Here is a 5,609-nt window from a genome sequence, read left to right on the forward strand (position 1 = left end):
TGTCCATTATTTTGACACGTGTGTCCCACTCTCATGTCCGACGAGATCTGCGAAACCTCCTTGGTTCACCAAAAAGAGTTTATCCAGTCTAAAGAACCTAAAATCAAGACTATTTAAAAAATCTCAATCTCAAAATCTTCTCTTTCTAATTACTTAATAGCTCGGTCAAATTTCACTGTTCTTAATGCTCAATGCTATAGGAACTACTTCGATGCAGGATACGTTTTTCACAGGACCCTAAACAGTTCTACAGCTTTGTAAACAGTAAGCGTAGAACGTCCGCGCATCCATCCTTGCTATCATTTTTGAATATGTCGGCAAGCAATGATCAGGCAATCGCCGATCTTTTTGCACAATTTTTTCAAACCACCTATTCCCAGGAAAGCTACCCAGGCACTATGTATCCATATAGTTTGCCAAGGTCGAATGGCATTTTCTGCCCTATTTTTAATGAAGGCTCCTTACTTCATGAACTTAAATTAGTTAAGCCGGTATTTTCACCGGGCCCTGACGGAGTTCCCGGCTGTGTACAGGTACTGTGCCGAGTCTCTGTGCGAACCTTTGCTTAAATTATTCAATCTTTCCATCCATTCTTCTAGCTTTCCCCCCATCTGGAAGGATTCCTTTATAATTCCTCTCCATAAGAAAGGTAGCAAGTCTGACGCTAAAAACTATAGAGGTATATCTAAGTTATTCGCTATTCCTAAAATGTTCGAGAAAATTTTAACTCCGCACTTGCAACATCTTTGCAAATCACTTATATCTCCAGCTCAGCACGGATTTATACGGCGACGATCAACAACCACTAATCTTTTAGAGTTCACCTCCTTTGTCATTAAAGGATTCCAAGGTAACTTGCAGACGGATGTTATTTACACTGACTTCAGTAAGGCATTCGATTTTGTAAACCACTGTCTTCTGTTGAGATGGATTTCTAGCTACCTGTGTTCTAGGTCTCAAAGGGTCCTTTTCAAAAACTCCTTATCTTTACCTGTCATGGTTACTTCTGGAGTACCACAGGGTAGCCATTTAGGCCCCTTACTTTTCACACTCTTTATTAATGACCTGCCTTCTGTCTTAACAAATTCTCGAATACTTATGTATGCGGATGATGTTAAGCTCTGTGTCCAGTATAAGGACATCTCATTTCACTCTCGCTTGCAATCTGATCTCAATAGCTTTCAGTCATGGTGTTGTGCAAATATGTTACACCTTAATGCCTCGAAGTGCAAAGTAATGACTTTTCATCGCTCCAGCCCCTTACTGGCACCTTACACCCTCTGCGGTAGTTCTCTTGAGAGAATTACATTAGTTGATGATCTTGGTGTTAAACTAGACCCCAAGTTAAAGTGTTCTGAACACATTTCTACCATGGTAAATAAAGCCATGGGTGTGCTTGGGTTTATAAAGAGGTGGTAAAAGGAACCCCTATATAACGAAGACTCTCTATATCTCGCTTGTTCGTCCGATTTTAGAATACGGCTCATGTGTATGGTGCCCTCAGTACAACATACATCAGGACCGTATTGAATCAGTACAGAAAAACTTCTTTTTATTTGCCCTACGGGGCCTCAACTGGGATGAAACTGTGAGACTGCCATCCTACCGTAGTAGACTTCTTTTAATAAATCTTCCATCCTTAGTTAGTCGTAGAAAAATGCTTGGTGTAATTTTGATGCACAACTTGATCAAGGGGGAGGTAGACAGCCCTGACTTGTTGAGCCGCGTAAACTTACCGATTCCCATTAGACCCACTAGAAACTATATTCCTTTGTTCCTTCCAATGTGTAGATCGAATTATGCCTTGCACGAGCCCTTTAGAGTGTTATGCTCGGATTATAATTCTCTCTATCACATTATATCCTCGACTCACTCCCTTCCTCTTCTTAAATCTCTTATACTAGCCTACCTCTCCCGTAGTTAATTTAATTTTTGACTTTGATAATTTTGCTTGCTTAGCTATAGTTGCTCTAGTTTAGTTGTGTTTAGTTCTAATTTTCCTCGAATATTAGCCTAACATCTATCTTTCCTGCATGCTCGCGACCGGTTCGGTTAATCGCGCCGCGCGTCATGCGGCAGCGCCCCTCGGTCGGTTGGGCGGGAGGAGGCTTTGGCTTGGTGTCGCATGGGCCACTTGATGGTGCAGTCATTGCATATCAACGTCCAGACAAGTGCGCAAAATAAAAAAAGTTATTTAGTTAATTTTAGTAAAATGATTTCATTCTCCAAAGAGTACTGGGAAAAGTATTTTTCTACTCCGACGATCTATTTCGACTCTCTTTTACGTTTTTGCGCACAGTTGCTTCTTCCATTTTTCACTCTTCACTCCAGAAATAATTGTAAACTATGTTTTCCTTAAGTGTTATCTGAGTCCACAACCGCTCTCCAAAACTATAAGAATCTGTGGTTTTCGTTTTCGTTTCTGGATACTCAAGAAACGAAAAGGTAAACGAAAAATTCATGGAGCAGTTTTTTTATATGAAGTTTGGCAGGCATTTTTGTTTGCTGGATACCTGCCTTTAAGAAGAACAAGAAGGGACGTGTGAGACGCTTCTTACGTTTATACCCGGTACTCAGTAGTAAACCTTAACGGCTTAAATTTAACATTTTTTCTACATCTTTTATCAACATCTACATATACATCACATCTCACGCCAAAACGCTCTTTTGGTGGCTCTAGCTTTTATAGTCTCTGAGATCCAGGCGCTCAAAAAGACGGAGGGGCAGACGGACGGACAGACAGACATGGCTAAATCGACTCGGCTCTTGATACTGATCTAGAATATATATCAAGAATTATATAAACCTTGTAGGGTCGGAAACGCTTCCTTCTGTGTTACATTTTTTCCGTACAAATTGTTGCAGTCGAAGGAAATCGATCGGCAAAATACTGGATTTAGCAGTATTTTTTTTTATGGTTGGCAGGGCGATAGTTGAAGGGGCAAGGCGATTAACGATGCCGGAGAGAGAGAGAAGGAAAATATAAGAGAGGCTCGAAAACATTGCGGGATCCACGAGCCAGCTCACCCACACCCTCAAAGAAAGGCCATGCCATCCCCTTGAGCTTGGTTCAAGGGCAATAGAAGAGAAGGTCAGCTGCATTAAAAGGTCTGCATAGACTCAGCTACGCTGAGCATGCAGTTAGTGGAAGAATAAATATCGGCAGCGTTAGATCGTTTTTGTGTGTGACCGTGGAACAGAAAATCGGTACCAAATCGGGAAGAAGAAAAACAAACTCATCGGCCGGACAATCCAGAGGATTTTTAACCGCATCCAAGCAAAAGTGAGTCCGTTCAAGAGGGAACAAATTCCAACGTTTAATATTGGAAAACTCTTAGGGAAAATATAGAACCAAATCGGGAAGAAGAAAAACAAACTGATAGGCCGGACAATCCATAGGATTTTTAACAGCATCCAAGCAAAAGTGAGCCCGTTCAAGAGGGAAAAAAATTCCAACGTTTAATATTGGAAAACTCTTAGGGAAAATATAGAACCAAATCGGGAAGAAGAAAAACAAACATAAATATATATTATATATAATATTTAATTTATTTGCCGTCCCCATATAAATTGACCAACCATTAATGTAACATAAATGTAGTATTTGTATATATATTTATTTTTTTATTATTTATATTTTTGTAATCCCATTAAATTTCCACCCCATAATTTAAGCTGAAGAGGCGGGAGTAGGCGTACGCGCCACCATGACTAAGTGTAGGGAACAATAGTTAAGTATGTGTTAAGTTTTTGAGTTGAAATTATAACGTTTAAAATGAAGTGCTAGTGTGTTTGGTATAGGGGGGCGAAAAGTACCACGACGGCGAAATGGAGAAAGGCCGCCGCACTTGGAAAAGGAGATTCGTAGTTGTTTTTAGTCGGATCTCAAGTAGAGTACGCCCGAGGTAGAACATCGGCACCTCAGACTTGTCCGCGTCTGTGTCGGAGGGATGTTGTCCGTTAGATTGTAGAGTAAAGTCCGTTGAATTTTTTTTTTAATTATCGTTTGTTGGTTCGAGATGTCCGAACAGATGGTTTGTTGTGGGACCTGGGGGCCTGGGAAGAACTCAGCCCTGGAATGACTGGCTAGCCGGCCTTGCCCCAACACCAAAACAGGTTCGTAACAAAATACATTATACCCTATGCACTATTCGTGTTGGGGCAAGGCCGGCTAGCCAGTCATCCCAGGGATAGGTTTTTCCCAGGCCCCCAGGTCGCACAACAAACCAACTGTTCGGACATCTCGAACCAACAAACGATAATTAAAAAAAAAAATTCAACGGACTTTACTCTACAATCTAACGGACACATCTCTCCGACGCAGAACAACTACAAATCTCCTTTCCCAATTGCAGAAGCCGATCTCCATTTCGCTGCTGTGGTCCCCTTTCCCCCCCATACTAAACACACTAGCAATTCATTTCAAAACGTTATAATTTCACTTCAAAGTGCAGTGTGTGGGTCTAGGGAAGGGGAGCGAGCTATAGGAGCGTGTTGGTGTGAGAAGTGTTGTAGATGTAGATGACAGATGAAGAAAAAATGTAAAATTTGACAAAACACCGCTAAGGTGCAGATGTAGTACTGAGTGCCGGGTATAAAAGTAGTGACGCGTAAGAAGCGTCTCACACGTCCCTTCTCGTTTAAGTGTGGTAAGGCAGTTTTATAAAAAGTTGTAATGAAAAGTAATACATTATATGTATATGCATACATATGCATATGTACTCACAATCGCTGACCTTCGTCGCCCGTAACTTCTAAACGAATTAAGAAAAGCACACAATTTTTGTTCATATATTAAAACCTGTACTATTAAATGAGTAGATACTTATGCTTCGTATGCGTCCTAGTTTTTATACCCGGTACTCAGTCTGTATATTTGGACATACATATTCATTCATATCTATTTATGTATGTAACCTTAGTGTTATATGTATGTACATACATGTGTACATACAGTAAGCACACATATTATTCTTACACCATCATCACCCTAGTTTGAACACCTATGTTTAACTTGGCGTAAACGGTAAACGGTAAACGTAAACATAAGAAGATAATTTTGTATCAAAGATCAACATATCTGCTTTTATAAAAATTTATAAAAAATTAAAAAAAAAAGTGTTTCTCTTACAGTATCCTTATAAAAATTAACTTAAACAAACCTTTTTTTCGCACATAAATTATTCGTACAGCCATCCGAATATTTAAATAAACATCAAATATTAAAGGTAACATAAAGGTACAATAAAAATTTTGTTTGCTTAATTTAGTATTTATGATGACTAAGAGGCCTAGGAACAATATTTCCCTCAAGGTATTGGTTCCCCATGAATTAATATTGACCCCCTCCACAAGCAGTACCGATAGCAATAACTCCCTCGATGCAATTTTGGTCGTCCGTATGCTTACTCAAATATTTGTACACAGGCTTCATGCAACTCAAGTAAACTAACCGTTAACCCAAACTTTCAGCTAGTTTATGAGCCAGATATGATCCAAAAAAGATTAATTTTTGTGTAATTTTTTTGGATGGGTTAAGTTTGACATCGAATTATTACCAAATGGATGCCAATTGTCACTAAAAATATAGTTTAATCCACCTCTTTTCA

Source organism: Drosophila subobscura, chromosome A (assembly GCF_008121235.1).
Source record: "Drosophila subobscura isolate 14011-0131.10 chromosome A, UCBerk_Dsub_1.0, whole genome shotgun sequence".
NCBI lineage: Eukaryota > Metazoa > Arthropoda > Insecta > Diptera > Drosophilidae > Drosophila > Drosophila subobscura.